At 55.9% G+C, this 21,848-nt stretch overlaps 1 long non-coding RNA gene across 1 annotated transcript; it reads right to left on the reverse strand.

Moving 5' to 3' along the window:
- Positions 1 to 6,983: 6,983 nt before the first annotated feature.
- Positions 6,984 to 20,339, reverse strand: LOC142830005 (uncharacterized). The gene is made up of 3 exons (XR_012905018.1): positions 16,028 to 20,339; positions 15,593 to 15,802; positions 6,984 to 14,410 (listed from the first exon to the last, which is right to left on the reverse strand). It is a non-coding gene; the product is annotated as an uncharacterized LOC142830005 (long non-coding RNA).
- Positions 20,340 to 21,848: the final 1,509 nt, after the last annotated feature.

The raw sequence follows: 21,848 nt of genomic DNA on the forward strand, positions 1-21,848 counted from the left end.
AGCTGTGCACGGGTCACACTGCATGCCTCACCTGTGCACATGTCACACTGCACGCCTCACCTGTGCACGTCACACTGCACGCCTCACCTGTGCATGTCACATGTCACACTGCACGCCTCAGCTGTGCACGTCACACTGCACACCTCACCTGTGCACGTGTCACACTGCACGCCTCACCTGTGCACGTCACACTGCACGCCTCACCTGTGCACACGTCACACTGCACGCCTCACCTGTGCACGTGTCACACTGCACGCCTCACCTGTGCACGTCACACTGCACGCCTCACCTGTGCACACGTCACACTGCACGCCTCACCTGTGCATGTCACATGTCACACTGCACGCCTCAGCTGTGCACGTCACACTGCACGCCTCACCTGTGCATATGTCACACTGCATGCCTCAGCTGTGCACGTGTCACACTGCATGCCTCACCTGTGCACATGTCACACTGCACGCCTCACCTGTGCACGTCACACTGCACACCTCACCTGTGCATGTCACATGTCACACTGCACGCCTCAGCTGTGCACGTCACACTGCACGCCTCACCTGTGCATATGTCACACTGCATGCCTCAGCTGTGCACGTGTCACACTGCATGCCTCACCTGTGCACATGTCACACTGCACGCCTCACCTGTGCACGTCACACTGCACGCCTCACCTGTGCACATGTCACATGTCACACTGCACGCCTCACCTGTGCACGTCACACTGCACACCTCACTTGTGCACATGTCACATGTCACACTGCACGCCTCACCTGTGCACGTCACACTGCACGCCTCACCTGTGCACATGTCACACTGCACACCTCACCTGTGCACGTCACACTGCACGCCTCACCTGTGCACGTCACACTGCACGCCTCACCTGTGCACATGTCACATGTCACACTGCACGCCTCACCTGTGCACATGTCACACTGCACGCCTCAGCTGTGCACGTGTCACACTGCATGCCTCAGCTGTGCACATGTCACACTGCACGCCTCACCTGTGCACATGTCACATGTCACACTGCACGCCTCACCTGTGCACGTCACACTGCACACCTCACCTGTGCACATGTCACATGTCACACTGCACGCCTCACCTGTGCACGTGTCACACTGCACGCCTCACCTGTGCACATATCACACTGCACGCCTCACTTGTGCGCATACATTGCACTGCATATGTCACCTGTGCACGTCACACTGCATGCCCCATCTGTGCGCACAGATGCCACACTGCACGCCTCACCTGTGCACATCACACTGCATGCCTCAGCTGTGTGCATGTGTCACACTGCATGTGTCACCTGTGCGCATATGTCACACTGCACACCTCACCTGTGCATGTCACACTGCACTCCTCAGCTGTGTGCATACATCGCACTGCATGCCTCATCTGTGTGCATGTGTCACACTGCACACCTCACCTTTGTACATATGTCACACTTCATGTCTCACCTGTGCACATATGTTGCACTGCACGCCTCACCTGTGCACATATATCATACTGCACACCTTACATGGATGCATATGTCACACTGCACGCCCCACTTGTGTGCATATCTCAAATTACACACCTCACTTGTGCACGTCACACTGCATGCCTCATGTGTACACATATGTCACACTGCACGCCCCATTTCTCCACCCATCTTTGACGGAGGCTCTGGGGGCCGCTGAGCCCTCTGTCCCCCAACCTGGAGGCATCTCTCTCACCCTGTTATCCTGTGCCAAGCCACAACCTGCCTGGACAGCCACAGTCAGGGGCACAGCCCACTGAGTTACATGTATGATCTACCAGCCACCCATGATCTGTCCTCAACGCGGCTCCTGCCAGTTCTCCCCGGAGCCCAAGCCTTGCCCTGGTCAGAAGCCAGACCACAGTCCGTGCCTTCCCCCGCCTGGTCCGCCCTCGGCGTGGAGAGGGCACACGCCGCCCTTCAGAAACTGAGCCGCGCTCTCCTGAGCCCTCTCACCAAACGCATGGACTCAGGTGACACTCAAACCAGACGGATTCACTGGAGGCAGGTGCAGCAAAGGGACCGTACGCGGTGACCCTGGAGAGCGGAGCTGGGGACCGCAGGGGTCAGAGCTCCAGAGCTAAACAGGACTGGAATGGAGCCGTGTCTCTGCCCGGTCCTGAGCACTCGGGCTCGGAGTCTCCTGTCTGGGGTCACCCTCCACCCCCGTTCAAAGTCTTTGCCCACCAGGCTTGTTGTAGAGGTTGAGTTGTGGGGGGATTAGAGCAAGTCCTGATGTCATAAGACATAAGAATGGCTGCACGGGGTCAGACCAAAGGTCCATCTAGCCCAGTAGCCTGTCTGCCAACAGTGGCCAACACCAGGTACCCCAGAGAGGGTGGACCGAAGACAATGATCAAGCAATTTGTCTCCTGCCATCTCTCTCCAGCCTCTGACAAACAGAGGCCAGGGACACCATTTTATCCCCTGGCTAATAGCCTTTTATGGACCTAACCTCCATGAAATTATCTAGCTTCTCTTTAAACTCTATTATAGTCCTAGCCTTCACAGCCTCCTCTGGCAAGGAGTTCCACAGGTTGACTACACGCTGTGTGAAGAAGAACTTCCTTTTATTAGTTTTAAACCTGCTCCCCATTAATTTCATTTGGTGCTTCTAGTTCTTTTAGATGTCGCTTCCCCTCTTCACAGTTTCTTCCAGCTTGCTGGACAGGTCTGTGCACGGGATGGGGATGCCCTGCTGGTCAAGCAAGCTCCGTGTCCACCTGGTCGCCCTGGGAAGTCTTCTGGGATGGTGGCTGGGAAAGTGGATTTCCTTCAATGGGGTGTCAGCCGGTCCGGCTACTCCGCTGTCGGACCTGACAGGCTGGTTGTGTGTGCCCCACCCCGCAACCTGGTTCAATAACTCACACAGCAGAGGCGCGGCACTTCCCCTCCAATGACAGCACACCCATCCAGCTGGAGGGACATGTTCCACAGACAAAGGCTGGGGCGGGGCAAGCCCCAGCCCCGCCCCTTCTGCCAAGCCCCGCCCCCCAGCATCACGGGGCAGTGGGGCAGGTGCGGTCCGAGCCTCTGCAGCCCAGCAGCATGGGAAGGGTGGGCGGCACACAGCCTCCGCCTCTCTGGCCCCAGTAGGGATTCTGGGGGCGGAGTCTGGGCGGGGCTAGGCTGGCATTTGGCAAGGCAACGCCTCCCCCAGCCTAGCGCAGCTGCTGCTCCATCCACGGAGCAAGCCTGGTACAATGACCCCTCCCAGAGAGCGGACACGACTCTGGGGTGACTCGGGGGGGGGCTGCTTTGAGGCACGGAGTGTTACAGCACCGCTTGGTGCACCTCTGCACGCAGCTGCCAGCCCTCAACAGCGGAACCTGGGAGCGAGCTCTGGCATGGCACGGCCAGGGAACGTAGCCTCGCCTTGCTCTCTGCTTTCTCAGCCATGCCAGCAGCTGCCCATCTGCAGTAGCACTTGCCTTCAAGGGCTTTCAGTGGGCTGGTAACTCTTGGGAAATGACGCGCTGTCCCCAGAATCCAGCACAAAGGCAAAGCCTCGTAAGAGGGGCTTTCAGAAAGGGAGCCTTGTCTGGTGCAGAGAGCACAAAGCCCTTTCAGGCCCCTAGGCTTCTAACTCCCAGATATCTTTGTGGAGTTAGGCCTGGGTGTCAGGCACAGAACCCGCTTTTCCTTCCTCTGCCACCGACTTCCTTTGTGTCCTTGGGCAAGTCATGCGATCGCTCTCTGGTTCAGTGGCCCCCAGTAGACGAACGAGCTCGGAAAGAGGTTGAGGGTCGTTCGTTAGTATCTCTGACTTAACGGGAGGTACTAATAGAGCACAGAGGCGTCACGGGTGGCCGGCGTCTCTATTGTCTGTCTCTTTAGATCCCAAGCTCCGTAAGGCAGAGGCTGTCTCTCGCTCTGTGTCTGTACAGGCTCCCTCTTGTGGGTCGGGCCAACGATTGCTCCATTTCTGGGGCAGTTTTGTCCCTGACCAAATGTGCCACACTGGCCATTTGACAGGCCCTTTGGCCATTCCTTGGCCAGGTCACCCACCTCACTTCTGCCTCAGTTTCCCCACAGCACTGTGGCAACAACAGCCCTGCCCTGACTTGCACAGCGATAGATTAGCCAGGGGGCCTGCGCACAGGGGCCTCCGTCCCTGGGATGGCCCCAGAAAAAGGGGCGCCCTGCCCCCAGCAGACAAGCCTCAGGAGGGGCAGAGGAAGTCTCTGTACCCCAACCCCACACCCTGACAGAAGCACCAGGTGGCAAGGGAAGCCCTAGCGCCCTCCCCACAGCTGCAGCCCTGGGCCTGGGGGAGGGCTGGCTACCGGCCACGTCCTTCGGGCTGGGGGAGCTCTCACACCACACTGTGGCCCTGGCGGGGGGAGGGGGCAGAGCTTCTCCAGTCTTGGGGCTGCAGTGGGGGAGGCAGGAAGGAACCAACAGGGGCTACCGTGGGGCAGGAGGGGGGGCAGAATGGGGCAGGGCCATGGGTAGAACCAAAGTGGAGCAGAGGGGGAAGGGCAGAATGGTGGAATGGGGGTGGGACCACAAGTAGAAGGAACAGGGAGGGGTCCCCCGATTTGCTCCGGCTCAAGCCCCCCTGAAATCTTAATCCCGCTGGCCTCGCAGGGCTGCGGTGAGGCTCCACACATTAAAGATTGCGAGGGGACAGGAACGGGAAGGGGGGGGCCGGATAAATTCCTAGGGCACCGAGTGGTGGATTTCACGTCAGAACGACCCCTCCAGGCGCTGTCTGGCCTGACAGCCCCCCGCGGCGCACGGAGCTGCCGGCCCACTTCCCACGGCTTCCCCCGGCTTTGCTCACCGCGGTCGGGAGCAACCGCCCCGCCGTGCCCGGTGACAGGAGAACGACAGCCCGCAGCCAAAACAGCGCCCTGGGGGGGCGAGCAAAGCGCCCGCCCGCCGGAGAGCGAGCCGAGGAGGCAGGCAGCTGTCGAACGCGGCGGCCGAAGCAGCCAGCGCCGGCCCCGTCCTGGGCTGTCTAAACCTTCGCCATCATTCCCTCCCTCGAGGTGACTGTCAAATCCGGCCCGCTCGCATGTTCATCATCCGAGCAGGGCCCAGCCTCTCGGGGGCCAGACATGGTGGAGGAGCTAAAACCCTTTGCAGATGCGCTGGTGTGTGTCTGGCGCCCACCGCGAGCTGGGCGCCATAAGGGGAAGGCGGGAGGCAAGACTGGGGGCCTATGGAGCTTGCTGTCCCATGGCCTGATTCTGATCTTAGCTTTGTCTGGTTTTATAGTCGGCGCTGGGGAGGCCCCATCTGGAGTGTTGTGTCCAGTTCAGGGCCCTCCACTACAAGGAGGTGGGCGCATTGGAGAGGGTGCAGCGGAGGGCGACCAGAATGATTCGGGGGCTGGAGCTAGGAGGAGAGGCTGAGGGATTTGGGTTTGTTTAGTCTGCAGAAGAGAAGAGTGAGGGGGGATTTGAGAGCAGCCTTCAACTTCCTGAGGGGGGTTCCAAAGAGGCTGGAGAGAGGCTGTTCTCAGTGGGGGCAGGTGGCAGAACGAGGAGCAATGGGCTCCAGTTGCAGTGGGGGAGGTCTAGGTTGGATATTAGGAAAAACTATTAGGTGGGTGGGGAAGTGCTGGGCTGGGTTCCCGAGGGAGGGGGTGGAATCTCCATCCCTAGAGGTGTTTAAGTCTCATCTTGACCAAGCCCTGGCTGGGCTGATTGAGTTGGGTTGGTCCTGCCTTGGGCAGGGGGCTGGACTCGGTGACTCCTGAGGTCTCTGCCCACTCTGGGGTTCTATGGTGTAAACCCTAAATCCCTCCCCTGGGGTTAGGGGAGCCCCAGCCCTTCAAAACACAACATCATGGTGCCCCGTGGTTGTGGGAGTCCCAGAAATGCCCAAAGGCTCAGCCATAGGAATTAAAGTGTAGTGCATCATGGGAGATGTAGTCCAGCCCGGGACCACACCCAAGTGTGAGCCACATGGGACTCAGAACTACCACTCCCAGAGACCACGCCAAGCAGCGCAGAAGTGGCGATGCTCCTGGTGGACTATTCTGTTGGGACCGTTCTGCTCCTGCGGAAAATGTCACATTGGACAAAACCCCGTTTTCGGGCAGGAAAAGGTTTCATTTGAAAATGTTTGGCCCATCCCTGTCTAAACCCATCAGGGCAAATTCCAAGGTCTCTAGTGGGTCATTATTTAGGGAGCTTCTCAGAGAAGCCAGCGGCAAGAGCTGAATGAAAACTACGGATCACGGACAAAGAGCCCTTACTTGGGGTGAGCCTAGACAACACGGCTCCGTCGATGGAGCCATATAGATGAGTTTACTCGGGAAAGGGGAAATGAAGCGGTGATTTAAATAATCGCCGCTTCATTTACATCAAAATGGCCGTCGCGCTGTGCCGATCAGCTGTTTGTCGGCAGAGCGCAGCCGTTTAGACGGGGATCATAAAGGATCTGCCGACGAAGGGTTCTGGGGTCGGCAGATCCTGGTCTAGACTGCCGCACTGTGTCGACAAACAGCTGATCGGCACAGCATGGCAGCCATTTTGATGTAAATGAAGCAGCGATTATTCAAATCGATGCTTCATTTCCCTTTGCCGAGTAAACTCATCTACATGGCTCCGTCGATGGAGCCATGTAGTCTAGACACACCCTTAGATGGTAAACTCAGCCCGGGCAGGAAGAACAAGCCATGGGTGTGGGTATTAAGTGAGAACTTACAAGACTGGAGTTTTCCTCCTGGTCTTTCATAAACGGCATTTGTGAACTTGGACAAGTTACCTAATGTCTTTTGGGCGACGTTTTTCCCTCCTAAAATTGGGATTATGGATCCCTTCTGCAAGGGATACAGCCCATTGGTAGGCAGCTCCGGTTTCCCCTCTCACAGAGATTTTAGAAATGTTCCCCAATCAAAAAAGGTGTAAACCAAAAAAAAACAAAAAAAAAATAGGCTCAAATCAGTAGAAATATTTCCTTTCAATACTTTCCAAACGCTTCCTTTTGATTTTCACCTTTACAAAAAAAGCCAACTAATGCAATTACATTCTGTTCTAATGGGTGGACATTTAGAAATCAAAACATTCGGAATGAGAAAAACCAAAATTAGCCATTTTGAAAACATCTAAATAGGAGGTTTATGACGATGGTCTCAAGTTGTGACATTTTCGGAACCTGCCCAGAGCCTGGGTTTTGACAAATGGCATCTTTTGACAAAAAGAAAGTCACTGAAAAATCCCTGACCCTTTCTAGTGCACAGGGCTATCTAAGGAAAGAGCTGTCCATAAATTATGTAAGGCACTAATGGATGGGTGAGTCCTTAATTTTACATGACAAAGTGTTTGTTTCAGTTTTACAAGGAGGTCTTGGAAATCGCCCAAATAGGTGCAATATAATTTATGGACACTCCATAAGCACTTAGACAGATCTGGGGTAGGAAGCGCAGGGATGCCAACAGAGTTGGTGGGCTGCTGGGCAAGTGGGGAGGGGGGGCCCGCACATCTGGAAGGGGAGGTGCCTCATATGGAAAGGGCGGGGCTGGGGCAGTCAGAAACTGGCCTAAGGAAGTGCGTCTGTGTGTGTGTGTGAACAGTGCTCAGTGCAAAAAGACCTTGATCCCAGCTGGATTCTCAGCCCCCCGCTATGTCTAGTAACACACCTACACTCGTAACCAGAGTTTCACGACGAGATGAATGCCCGGCAACACTGTCGGCCCCCTGGGCTCTGAGAGCAGCAATTAGATCCGCATGGCTCAGAAGCTCCGTCTACATAATTGCACCCACTGATGGCTGGAGATGGGCCTGAGCGAGATTTTGCTGCAGTCAGTACACACTCCCGAGCCCTCGTTCTGGTCTGCAGGCCCTCTGCTAAGTTAGCCCCCATTATAAAGAACGGAAGTGAGCACCTTCGGCTTTGGAATTTAAAGCTGGTGAACTCTGTGGCGGTTCTGGAGACAGGGCTAGGCAGGAAAACACGGTTCTTCTCTTAGCCAGGACTCTGGCTTTTGGTCTTTTACAAGGTGTTTGGCACAGCACGATGGCCTGAGTTTAGGCATTTCATCTCCTCTTGTTACATCTTCTCATTGTGCTAAAGTCGGTGTTCGCATTTAAGGATTCCTCTGTATCAGCTACCAGGTCCTGAACATGGGCAGTGAGGGCACATCTACACTACAGAATTATCTTGAAATAACTCACGTTATTTCGAAATAACCAGGTTAGTATCTACACAGCAAGCCCGTTATCATATCTATAGTAGCCCAGTGTCTGAGAGTCTGTAACGCCGAAATGCTGGCTGTTTCCTCTGGGCGGCGCTGTTGCCTGAAATGCTGGCTGTTCCCTCTGGGCAGCGCTGTTTCTAAAATGCTGGCTGTTCCCTCTGGGCGGCGCTGTTGCCTGAAATGTTGGCTGTTCTCTCTGGGCGGCGCTGTTGCCTGAACTGCTGGCTGTTCCCTCTGGGCGGTGCTGTTGCTGAAATGCTGGCTGTTCCCTCTGGGCGGCACTGTTGCCTGAAGTGCTGGCTGTTCTCTCTGGGTGGCGCTGTTGCCTGAAATGCTGGCTGTTCTCTCTGGGCGGCACTGTTGCTGAAATGCTGGCTGTTCCCTCTGGGCGGCGCTGTTGCTGAAATGCTGGCTGTTCTCTCTGGGCGGCACTGTTGCCTGAAGTGCTGGCTGTTCTCTCTGGGCGGTGCTGTTGCTGAAATGCTGGCTGTTCCCTCTGGGCGGCGCTGTTGCTGAAATGCTGGCTGTTCTCTCTGGGCGGCACTGTTGCCTGAAGTGCTGGCTGTTCTCTCTGGGCGGTGCTGTTGCTGAAATGCTGGCTGTTCCCTCTGGGCGGCGCTGTTGCTGAAGTGCTGGCTGTTCTCTCTGGGTGGCGCTGTTGCCTGAAGTGCTGGCTGTTCTCTCTGGGTGGCGCTGTTGCCTGAGTCACGTCCTTCGCCACCCACTGTGGTGCTCGGCTGACTTCTGCACCGCTCAGCCGGGCCGCCGCGGGGGAGCAAGTGGCGCGAGCGGCCATTCAGGCCCCACACTCCTCATGCAGCACCCGTGTACATCACCTTCACGCCCCCCTTCGCCCCCCAAACTGCCGCTTGCTCCCCCGCGGCGGCCCAGCTGAGCGGCGCAGAAGTCAGCTGAGCGCCAAGGCGGGAGGCGAAGGGGGGCGGGGCGGTGATGTGCAGCGAGACAGCAGATCCAGGTCATTTCGGCTCTGCGGTTCCCCGAGTGAGAGGCAGGAAGGGAGGAGAAAAGAAAGAGAGAGACAGAGAAAGAGGAGCAGGAGGCAGAGGAGAGCTGGGGGGGAGGCAGTAGAAGGAGGAGAGAGAGAAAGAGAGAGAGAGACAGAGTGAAAGACCGGAGGCTCAGGAGAGAAAACTAACATGGAGGAGAGACCTGAAAATCCCGTCTTATTACGGGCTAATTGGCTAGTTTTGAAATAATGTTAAACCTAAACCTAAACTTCCCTTGCTGCAGTTTAAGCCCATTGCTTTGGCTATGTCTACACTACAGAATTTTTGCGGAAAAATGGTCGTTTTTCTGCAAAAACTCGCGGAACCTCCACGCTTCAAGTGTGTTTTTGTGCAAAAAAATGGAAAGAGCAGAGGGATTTCGTGCTATAGCTATTCCTCTTTCTATGAGGAGTAACTCCTTTTTGTGCAACAGGCCTTGCGCAAAAAGGGGTGTGTGGATGGGCAACAGAGGTTTTTTGCGCAAAAAGAGGCAATAGAAAAAAGCACCGGTGCCCTGGTGGCCATTCTGTAAATAGCGATCAGCGTTTCCTTTCGAGAGCGTCCGTGCAGTCTGGATGCTCTCTTCCGCAAAAGCGCATCGTGTTTTCGATGTGCTTTCGCAGTGTGGATGCGCTCTTGCACAAGACGCTTTTGCGGAAGATCTCTTCTGCAAAAAGCTTCTTGTGGAAGAAGCCTGCAGTCTAGACATAGACTTCTCGTCCTGTCCTCAGAGGACAAGGAGAACCGTTTTCTCCCTCCTCCCTGTGACATCCTTTTAGATACTTGAAAACGGCTCTCATGTCCCCTCTCAGTCTTCTCTTTTCCAAACTAAACAAGCCCAATTCTTTCAGTCTTCCCTCCAAGCTCATGTTTTCTAGACCTTCAATCATTTTTGCTTATCTTCTCTAGATCTTCTCCAATTTCTCCACATCTTTCTTGAAACATGGTGCCTAGAACTGGACCCAATCCTCCAGCTGAGGCCTACTCAGTGCAGAGCAGAACGGAAGACTGACTTCTTGTGTCTGGCTCACAACACTCCTATTAATGCAGCCCAGAATCATGTTTGCTTTTTTTGCAACAGCATCACTTGTTGACTCATATTTAGCTCGTGGTCCACTCTGACCCCTAGATCCCTTTCTGCCGGACTCCTTCCTAGACAGTCGCTTCCCATGCTGTGCGTGTGACACGGATTGTTCCTTCCTAAGTGGAGCACTTTGCATTTGTCCTTATGAAACTTCATCCTGTTTGCCTCGGGCCATTTCTCCAATTTGTCCAGATCACTTTGAATTGTGACCCTATCCTCCAAAGCACTCGCAACCCCTCCCAGCTTGGCGTCATCTGCAAACTTAATAATCGTACTTTCTAGGCCATCATCTAAATCGTTGATGAAGATATTGAACAGAACCGGTCCCAAAACAGACCCCTGCGGAACCCCACTTGTTATGCCCTTCCCGCCTGATTCCAGCACCCTTCCCACAATGCCTGCTCTGGCCTTTCGGGCATCTGTTTGAACTCTGCTGCCCTGCTCTGGGAAGGGTTGGAGGTGGTGGTCTTGGGGGCCAAATCTGGACGTTCGCTGGTGCGTGGTGCTTTGCGGTGACCACACAATCCAGCTGGGCAGCTGCCCGGCTGCTCTGCGTGGGAAGCTCGGAAAATGGGTTTGGTTTTTTCCATGGAAAATTTTGACTTTTTATTGAAAACCTGAAAAAGTCTGGTTGACAGTTTTGTGGGTTTTTCTTGTTGGATAAAAGAGTCAAAATTACCATTGGAAAGCAGATACTTTCTGGGGAGAAAACAAACTTGGTTAGAAGCCCACTTTCCCGTTGAAACCAGTTTCGATGGAAAAATCCGCCATCTGCCCAATTTGGAAGGCAAGAAGGCCAGAGCCTTATAAATACCATGGGCTGACAGATGAGATTTGCGCTGAGTTACAAGTTGCATCCCACGGGGCAGAGGGCAGGGGGGGCGGCGGGCTCGGAGCAATCCATCCTGTGAACAAAATACATTTTCACAGTCCCTCGGGGGTGGTTTTCAGATGTGAGGCCCGTGCTTCCTAGCTAGCAGCACTGGACTCACGTGGCCTCGGAAGCCAAGTCACAGCATGGATAGCTACAAAACCTTGCCCTCCCGCCACCCGCCCTGAATTTCACCCCCACCGGGCCACCCACCTCTGGGGCTGTCTTTGTAAACTGAACTCCGTTTAGGAAAGTCTCCGGAACGGGGCCGGTAGAGGGCTTTAACGCTTGTGATTTGTAGCGTCCTACGAGGACAGGGGTGGGCAATAATTCTTGCAGGGGGGCTGCTCCATGAGTGTTGGTATTGGTCACAGGCTTACCCCTGGAAGGGGCGTGGTCTGGGCAGAAGGGGCGGGGCCTGAGCGGAAGGGGCAGGGCCGGGGCCAGAGGCTTTGAATTAAAAACCCAGCAAAGGGCTCGTGACTCCCGACCCTGCCACTACTGCGTTGCTTGGGGCTGCTGCGGCTATTTAAAAACCTGGCGGCTCCGGCCCCAGATCTACCGCCGGGAAATTCAGTGGCTTGGGCAGCCGGATATAAATAGAAAGTCATCACACACACACACACACACACATACACACTGCCTCCTGCTATCACACACACAATGCCCACCATCTCACACACACACACACACACACACACACACACACACACACACACACACTGCCTCCTGCTATCACACACACAATGCCCACCATCTCACACACACACACACACACACTGCTTCCTGCTATCACACACACAATGCCCACCATCTCACACACACACACACTGCCTCCTGCCATCACACACACACACACACAGTGCCCACCATCTCACACACACACACACTGCCTCCTGCCATCACACACACACACACAGTGCCCACCATCTCACACACACACACACACACACACACACACACTGCCTCCTGCTATCACACACACAATGCCCACCATCTCACACACACACACACACTGCCTCCTGCCATCACACACACACACAATGCCCACCATCACACACACACACACACACACACACACACACTGCCTCCTGCTATCACACACACAATGCCCACCATCTCACACACACACACACACACACACACACACTGCCTCCTGCTATCACACACACAATGCCCACCATCTCACACACACACACACACACACACACACACTGCCTCCTGCTATCACACACACAATGCCCACCATCTCTCACACACACACACACACACACACACACACACACACTGCCTCCTGCCATCACACACACACACACAGTGCCCACCATCTCACACACACACACACACACACTGCCTCCTGCTATCACACACACAATGCCCACCATCTCACACACACACACACACACACACACACACACACTGCCTCCTGCTATCACACACACAATGCCCACCATCTCACACACACACACACACACACTGCCTCCTGCCATCACACACACACACACAGTGCCCACCATCTCACACACACACACACACACACACACACACACACACACACTGCCTCCTGCTATCACGCACACAATGCCCACCATCACACACACACACACACACACACACACTGCCTCCTGCCATCACACATACACACAATGCCCACCATCTCACACACACACACACACACACTGCCTCCTGCCATCACACACACACACACACACACAATGCCCATCTCACACACACACACACACACAAACACACACACACAGCCTCCTGCCATCACACACACACACACACACACACACACACACACTGCCTCCTGCCATCACACACACACACAATGCCCATCATCTCACACACACACACACACTGCCTCCTGCCATCACACACACACACAATGCCCACCATCTCACACACACACACACACACACTGCCTCCTGCCATCACACACACACACACACACACACACTGCCTCCTGCCATCACACACACACACAATGCCCATCATCTCACACACACACACACACACTGCCTCCTGCCATCACACACACACACAATGCCCATCATCTCACACACACACACACACACACACTGCCTCCTGCCATCACACACACACACACACACACACACACACAGCCTCCTGCCATCACACACACACACACACAATGCCTACCATCTCACACATAAACAATGCCCACCATCTCACACACACACACATTGCCTCCTGCCATAACACACACACACACACACACTGCCTCCTGACATCACACACATCCAAATGCCTGCCATCTCTCACACACACACACATAGCCCGCCATCACACACACACACTGCCTCCTGCCATTACACATACACACACTGCCTGCTCTCTCTATCACACACATACACTCGCATAGAGCCCACCATCACACACACATGCACACACACTGCCTCCTGCCATCACACACACACACACACACACACACTGCCTCCTGCCATCACACACACACACACACAATGCCCACCATCTCACACACACACAATGCCCGCCATCTCACACACACACAATGCCCGCCATCTCTCACACACACACATAGCCCGCCATCACACACACACACACACAAACACACACACACACTGCCTCCTGCCATCACACACACACGCACTGCCTGCTCTCTCTCTCTCACACACACACACGCACAGAGCCCACCATCACACACACATGCACACACACTGCCTCCTGCCATCACACACCCACACAATACCCACCATCCCCAGCCCTAGCTGAGGAGTAACTCCACCAGCTGGTGGCTGTCGGGGTCTCCTCTCCCGGAGGGCGGGGTGGTGAACACACCGAACTGCACTCGGCTTCTGTGCTCTTTCCCCTCCTGCACCAGAGAACGGGGGCTAGCGCTGAGCCGGCTGGGGACTCATGGGGACGAGGCCCACGGCTCCAAAGCGCCAGCTGCCGGGCAGCACGGCCCCGGGCCTGTTGGGACGGTGTGACCCGCGGCCTGTCTCAGGCAGGCCCTCTCCCACCACGTCCCCAGAGCGGCTGGCGGCTCCGGGGGCCGGACGAAGCAGGCTCACAAGTTGCCGTTCCTAACGGCTGCTTCATTACAAAATTGTGTCCCCAGTCCAGGTTGGTGGCGCAAACCGCAGGCCGCTGGCAGCAGGGCTGTTGGGCTGTGATGGGCCCCGGGGGCGTCTCGTCTCAGGCTCTCCCAGTTGCTTTCCATCCTCCGGTGGCAACGCCGGCCGAGGCACATGGGGGCCTGTGGGGTTTGTGCAGAGGAGCCCTGTGCACCCTGCGGATGAACATGAGCGTTGGAGTCTTCACTTGAGCAGGAAAAGAAGCTTGGGCTTAAATTGGACACTAGTTTGGACATTAGGAAAAACTTCCCGACAGGGGGTGAAACACTGGAATCAACTGCCTGGGGAGGTTGCGGAATCTCCATCCCTGGAGATATTGAAGAGCAGGTTGGGCAGACACCGGTCAGGGATGTTCTAGACGGTGCTGGGTCCTGCCGTGAGGGCAGGGGACTGGACTCAATGACCCCTCGAGGTCCCTTCCAGTTCTGGCTTCTAGGATTCTAGGATTTTGTCTCTTAGGGCGGGTCTACCCTACAATCTTCAGCTGACCACCCTGCCCTCCTGCTATCCTCACCGGGGGGTGCTTCCAGGGGTACCGGGGGGATAAGAGCCAAGGCAGATGTCCTCCAGCTTCTTGCCCCTCCTTGCCTCGGGAGGGGGGGGCTATTGGGGCTTCTTGCCTCTGATAGGGAGGATCTGCACCCAGCGTGTAGTCAGCTGCCATGCCCCCAGTAGGGTGCAGGGAGCCGGGACCCCAGAGGGCAGCAGGGCTCCCAGCAAGGAGCCAGGAGCCGGAGGAAAAGCCCAAGATGAGAACCTGGGTAGCAGCGCAACTTGGAGCAGAGACCTGGCCGTGTCCGGGACAGGGAGCCAGGACCCAGTTTTCTTGTTAATTTCCCTGCCCCGGCGTGACATTGACCAGGCCGCAGAAGAAAGGAAAGCGGTGTCTACACTGAGGTTTTGTCTTCACTGGGAGTTCTTCTGGCATGAACTATGCTAATGAGATCATGACTTATGCAAACGAGTCTCTCATTAGCGTATTTTCTGCCTGAAGGACTCGCAGTGAAGACAAAGCCTGACATAAGTCCTACACCTCTCGGGGCGATGGCATTAATGTGTCTGTGTGATGGGCGAGGGGCATGCTACTTGGGTGTGCCGTGTAGACATGTAGGCTTAGGTTGGAGCCCAGACTAAACTCTGGGGCCGATCTCCAGTCCAAAGCCAAACATCTACACTGCTACTGTTAGCCCCACACCTGAATCAACTGACCCCGGGGGTCTGTGACTCAGCACCATGCGTTTTTATTGCTGTAGACGTCCCTTCGGAGGCCAGGAGGAGACCTAGACCTAACGTGGCGGATAGATTACCTGATACCTGCTAGTGCAGGGTTCGCTCACCTTCCTCCAAAGCGGCTGATGCCATCTGCAGTCAGAGACAGGATACCTGCTGAGCAGAAAACCCAGGTTTGCATCTGCCAGGCAGGCGCTGGGTAGCGTTGCTCTGCGCTGTTACACAGCTACCGCATTCCAGAGGTGGCCGCAATTCAGGGAGGAATGATACCACTCTCGTGTGCCGCTTGAAAATCACAGCACTGGGCAACACATCTCCTGGATGGAAGCAACTTTTTCCATGTCAGCTCACGAGCCCGTTCCCTTGCATGCATGCAAACCACAGCGACTTGTTTTTTCTTCCCCCCAAACTGGCTTGCAGTCTGCAACCCAGGGCTCCGCCTCCCCTCCAAACTGGCCACAGCCAGCAGGAGGCTGAGCAATGCTTTCATGCTTTAATTAAAACAATCTTTTATGTTTCCCTACAAGTCTCGCTCTCCCTACCTGGCGAGAAACGGCGCATCGCAATCAACCGCCGGGCTTCCTGAGAGCGGTGCGGAGAGGAACAGAGCTGCTTTGTGTTCATTAACGCTCAGCTCTCCGCCTCGCCCAGGCTAGATCAGCATCTCAGAACCGCAGCTGGTCGCAGGCAGGCTTTGGCAAAGGGGCGATAGGTTCGAATGGGGCGAAAGCTGCCTGGTGAACCAGCTGAAACAAAATACAGGACTATGTAGCACTTTAAAGACTCACAAGATGGTTTATTAGGTGATGAGCTTTTGTGGGCCAGACCCACTTCCTCAGATCAAATAGTGGAAGAAAATTGTCACAACCGTATATACCAAAGGATACAATTTAAAAAAATGAACACATATGAAAAGGACAAATCACATTTCAGAACAGAAGGAGGATGCGGGGGGGGGGGGGGGGAGGTAAATGTCTGTGAGCTAATGGTATTAGAGGTGGGGAAAGGTAAATGTCTGTGAGCTAATGGTATTAGAGGTGATAATTGGGGAAGCTATCTTTGTAATGGGTAAGATAACTGGGGTCTTTGTTGAGACCCACGCGTAGAGAGTCGAATTTTAGCATGAATGACAGTTCAGAGGATTCCCTTTCAAGTGCAGATTTAAAAGGCTTCTGAAGCAGGATGCAGGTAATTAAGTCGTTGAGACAGTGTCCTTTCTCGTGTCAAAGAAGTGGCTTTTCACCCTCGTGAAAGGGATGTTTTAAGAACGACCCCCTCACACACACACCGTGCGGCGCTGTAATTAATGTGTGTGCCTACGGCGGGACAGATACGGTGATGATCCGTGGATAGACGGGGGGCAGGACGGGACGGTGAGATGGAGAGCAGAGCTGAGTATGAAGAGGTCTGTGTTTAGAGAGAGAGGAGGGGCGTATATGAAGATTGGAACTGGTCAGGGTTCTTTTCTCTGCCATTTTCTTCACACACATTTATATTCCTCCAAAGCTTGTGGAGGCTGCAAGCAAACAAACAAACAAACACACCAGTACCTTGCGGAAAGGGCTGTTTGGTCAAAACCCATTGGAATTTAATGTAGCTAAATGTAAAGACACGCACATTGGAAAACATCATCCCAACTATCCATACGATATGATGGGGACTAATTTGCCTACAACTACTCAAGAGAGAGATCTCGGAGTCACTGTGGAGAGTTCTCTGCAAACATCCACTCCGTGCGCAGCGGCAGCCACAAAAGCAAACAGAATGTCAGGAGTCATTTTAAAAGGGATCGAGAATAAGACAGAAAATGTCTTATTGACTCTATATAAAACCAGGGGATGCCCACGGCTTGAATACTGCGTACAGATGTGGTTGTCTCATCTCAACAAAGATCTCTTGGCATTGGAAAAAGTTCCGAAAAGGGCAACAAAAATGATAAGGGATTTGGAATGGGTCCCATATGAAGAGAGATTAAAAAGACTTGGACTTTTCTGCTTAGTATTGAGGAGACTAATGGGGGGTATGATAGAGGTCTATAAAATCATGACTGGTGTGGAGAAAGTGAATAAGGAAAAATTACTTGCTTATTCCTACAATATAAGAACTAGGGGTCACCAAATGAAATGAATAGGCAGCAGGTTTAAAACAAACCAAAGGAAGTTTTTCTTCGTGCAATGCACAGCCAACCTGTGGAACTCCTCGCCAAAGGATGCGGTGAAGGCTAGAACTTTAACAGGGCTCAAAAAAGAGCTAGATAGATTCATGGAGGTTAGGTCCATCAATGGCTATTAGCCAGGATGGGTTGGAAAGGTGTCCCCAGCCTCTGTTTGTCTGGAAGTGGGGGACAGGGGAGGGATCAAGTGAGGAAACAGATCAGCAAGCCTCTCGGGGCTTCAAGGAAAGGGCCCACCTGGTGCTGGTAGTGTTAGCCATGGACCGGATGGGGCCGGGAGCAAAGCGGTTAGCAGGGTTATTTGGATAATATTCACCTGGGCCTACAACTAGGCCTGCTTCCGTGGCAGGAAGGGCCGTAGTCGCTTATGGGAGCGAGGCTGAGACACGTAAGGAGCAGAGCGCACCTGTCCTCCGGCTGGCGGCCCCCTTCCGCTTCCAGCCCCCATTGCTGCTGCCCCGCCTGATCCCAGACCCCGAACTGGGCGGGGGCAAGGAATGCTCGGCGAGCAGGGGAAGCGGGGAAGGAGGGTTACCCAGTCCAGCTCCGCTCTACCCCGGGCTCTGCTCCCAGCCCAACTCTGCCTTCCTGCCCTCTCTGCTCTCCAGCCAGCTCCCCCTTTAGCCCCCCCACGTCCACTGTTCCACCCCCCAGCTCCATGGGCAGCCCCGAGCTCCTCTGCTGAGCCCACCGCGCAGCACAGAGGTGAGCGTGCAGAGCCGGCCCCCGGGGACACCCTCGGGCCGGCCCAGCGGTGCACCACAGGCCGTATCCTGCCGCCCAGTGACGGAGGGTCTCCGCTGGCCACCACAGCCCTGCCACCAGACCCTTCGCGTGACCCGCTGGGGGGTGACAATTGAAATCCAAGAGTGGGAAACTCGTTCATTGTTAGGCGCTGGCCTCTGAGAGGGGCAGAGCTCGGGCCCGGCCACAGCCGAGAGGCCCAGCGTGACCTTGGCTACGTCTGAGGACCCTGCTGGGTTCAGCTCCGGGAGCTTCCCGCTGCGAAGGCGAGGGCTCTGGTTGACAGCCCCGGCCCAACGCGGCGAGTCCCGGCGCCTCTGGGCGAGATGTGCGGCCGGTAAACGTCGCTCCCTTCCACAGCGCTCTGTGAACAAACAGGCTGCACTAGCTCGTCGATATCCGTCCCCGCTGGAAGCCACAGCAGCAAATCCGCGTGGAAACGAGGGACGTCTGGGTTGAGTCCTGGGAGCAGCTTCTTTGTCCCCCAGCGAGGGAATGACTTTCTGGTTGTGCAGCTACATCTAGACTGCAGGTCTGTTTTGGAAGACTCTTTTCCGGAAGAGCGCTTCCAGAAAAAACGTCTTCCGAAAGACAGCGTCCACACTGCCAACGCGCATCGAAAAAGCCACCTGCTTTTCGAAAGATAGCGTCCACATTGATTGGACACTATCTCGCATTTAAGTTCTGATTGCTGTGGACGGCATGGCCATGAGGGCACCTGTGCTTTTTCCTGGAGGCCTCTTCTTTCAAAAAAAAACCCCTCTTCCCTGTCCACACACGCCTTTTTCCGAAAGAGCTCTGTTGGAAAAGGCGTTCTTCCTTGTAGAATGAGGTTTATGGCTGTCGGAAAAAACCCTCGGTTCTTTTTCTCGAAAGAACGTGGTTGCAGCATGGACGTAACGGAAGTTTTTCAAAAACAGCTCGGCAGCGTAGACACATCCCGTATAGCACAGGGGTCCGGGGGCCAGAATCTGGCCCCCATCCTAGGAAGGGAGCACGTGGTCTCATGGTCAGATCAAACGAGTTGGAGTCACGTCTCCGCGTGTCCAACACTAACACGTGTCAATTTCCCCCTCCGCAAAATGGGTGCAGTCCCACTTCCCCAGCTCCCGGTCTCGACACTGAATACCTGAGGGGCGCACCGTGCACCCGTCTCATCCGCTGAGAGGGCCGAGCGCAGGCTGTGCTTCCCCGCCGCCAACATCAGCTCCCTCGCTGAAAAAAAGGAGGCGATTTGCGAGCCCAGCTGGTCGGCTTTCGGTGGCAGAGGCTGGCGGGAGCCCAGGGCAAGGCTACAGCTGGGCTGTGAATTCCAACTCCGTGCCGGAGAATTCCGCCGCCACCTTGAGATCTAAGGCTGGGTAATTATCTTCCCTGACAGCTTAATGCATTACCCTCGGCGCTTGAACCGTGCAAACCGCAGGAGAAGGGAGGGGGATCTGGTTTCCGAAAATGTTTGCAACATGTGCTCCGAGCCAGCCGGGCTGCGGGCGAGCCGCCCTGCCCCGCATCCGGCGACAGAGCCGCCAGCAGGTTTGAATCAACCCACCTCCCGGAACGGAGGAGGCAATGGGGCGAGAACCGCACTTTCGCACCGCCTGCGGAGGCGTCCTCTCTTCGCGCTGGTACCGGCCCCTCCCCTTCCCGGCAGCGCTGGAGGAAACGCAGATCTCAGGCCAGGGCGCTCACCCTATTTCCATGTGGGCTGCACATTCTGCTCTCCACGGGTCACGTGGGCCGCATCCGCGCGCTCCGTATACTCCTCGCATGTCATCGGGCCACCGCTGTCAGCCCAAGGACAACGGGTAACGTAAGGCAAGGGGAGGCATTGCCTTCCCAAAACTGCCCAGCTGCCTGGGACGGGCTGGGGCCATGCTCTGCTGCTCCCCAGCCGCCGGGGAAGGTTGTGGCTGTGCCGTAAATCAGCCCTGGCTCTCAACTGGAGTTGGGCGGGGCATGGCTGGGGGGAAGGGGCGTGGCCTCTGGAGAAAGGGGTGTGGCTTTGGGCAAAGCGGGGTGGGGGCTTCGGCTGCCTTCCTCAGCTGAGCCGTCACCTGCCACCCACATGCGTGCCGAATGGATGCGCCTTAAGAACCACTCACCGCAGGGGAGTGTCACAGAGAAGGCGTCAAGCCGTGACAGCGAGGCGGCTTTGCATTTGGGCTCCGGCTCGGCTCCCTGCAGAGCGAGACCCAAGCCACCGGGTGAAGACCCAGGTTCAAGCATCTCCCAAGGGCTGAGACCTGGCGCCCGACTCCTGACCCATCTCTAGTGGAAACACTAGGGCCAGGAGGCGCCGGCACACGAGAGACACACACTCCATCGCCGGCTCCGGCTCCTGGGGGCAGCCAGGGCGCTGCTGAGGGGCTGGCGTGCTCAGGTGCCCTGTCACGAGTTGGTGGGTCTCAGCGTGGTAGGGCTGGACTCTTCCCAGAGTCCATTTCAGCCCTGCTCTCGTAAAGAGAGGGAGGCAGTCTGGCCTAGTGGATAGGGTGATGGACTCTGCAAATTGTTTCCTGTCTCTGTTTCTCCTCCCCCCACTTGAAAGAGCTCTTTGGGGCAGCGGCAATCTCTTGTTGGCTGCATGTACAGCACCAAGCACACTGGAGCCACGATCTGGGTGGGGAGGCCTTAAAGGCAGCCGTACCACTAATGGACAGTAACCGCAGGGAAGAGCGGGGGGGGGGGGATTTTCCAGCATCAGTTGGCACGGTATGCATGTGAGGTGACTGTTCCAAGGCGCTGACTCTTCACCCAACTTTCTAGTCTAATTTCCCATGGTCCCGAGATGGGAAAGACCGTCTGGATGATGGAGACTCTCCAGGCTGCCTCCAGGGAAGGTGAGAGAGTGGGGGGGGGGGGGTTCTCCGAGGTGCCCCCCGGCAACAGGCAGGCCAGCCCAGCGGGACGGGAGGAACCGTGCGCCCGTGTCAGCTGCAAGCTCCGAGCCGCAGGCCCGGGTCTGCCCGCCACGTGGCATGGCCCTGCTCGCCAGATGCTCTGAAAGGAGCCGCTGCGGTTCCAACACCCGTCACCGCGTCTTTCATCTTCTGTGGGCGAACTAGCCTCTTCCTCCGCAGCAGCTGCCTCCCGTCTCCCTGGGCTGTGGGGGCGCAGCCGAGATCACCCGGCCGGAACGTGGGGGCTTCGCAGCCCCCCAGGGCTACCACGACTGGAGAAGGCCTTTCGCCCCATGGAGTTTGCTGCCTCCAGGCCTCTGTGCATCAGGGCAGCTGTGAGCCAGCACCAGCCCTGGCCTGCCGGGAGCTGGGTGTGTCGTGCCCTCTGACAACGGCCTTCTGAGCGCCTGTCCCCTGGGGAGCTCCCTGCAGCGGGAACAGCATCAGACACTGTCCTGCAAGCCGCCCTCGGCTCCCCCGCCAAAACCCAACCAGGCTCCGCATCCCTGAGCTAGCCAGACCGGAGACTTCCCCGGCCTCTCCCAC

The sequence above is a fragment of the Pelodiscus sinensis genome, chromosome 6, assembly GCF_049634645.1.
Source record: "Pelodiscus sinensis isolate JC-2024 chromosome 6, ASM4963464v1, whole genome shotgun sequence".
NCBI lineage: Eukaryota > Metazoa > Chordata > Testudines > Trionychidae > Pelodiscus > Pelodiscus sinensis.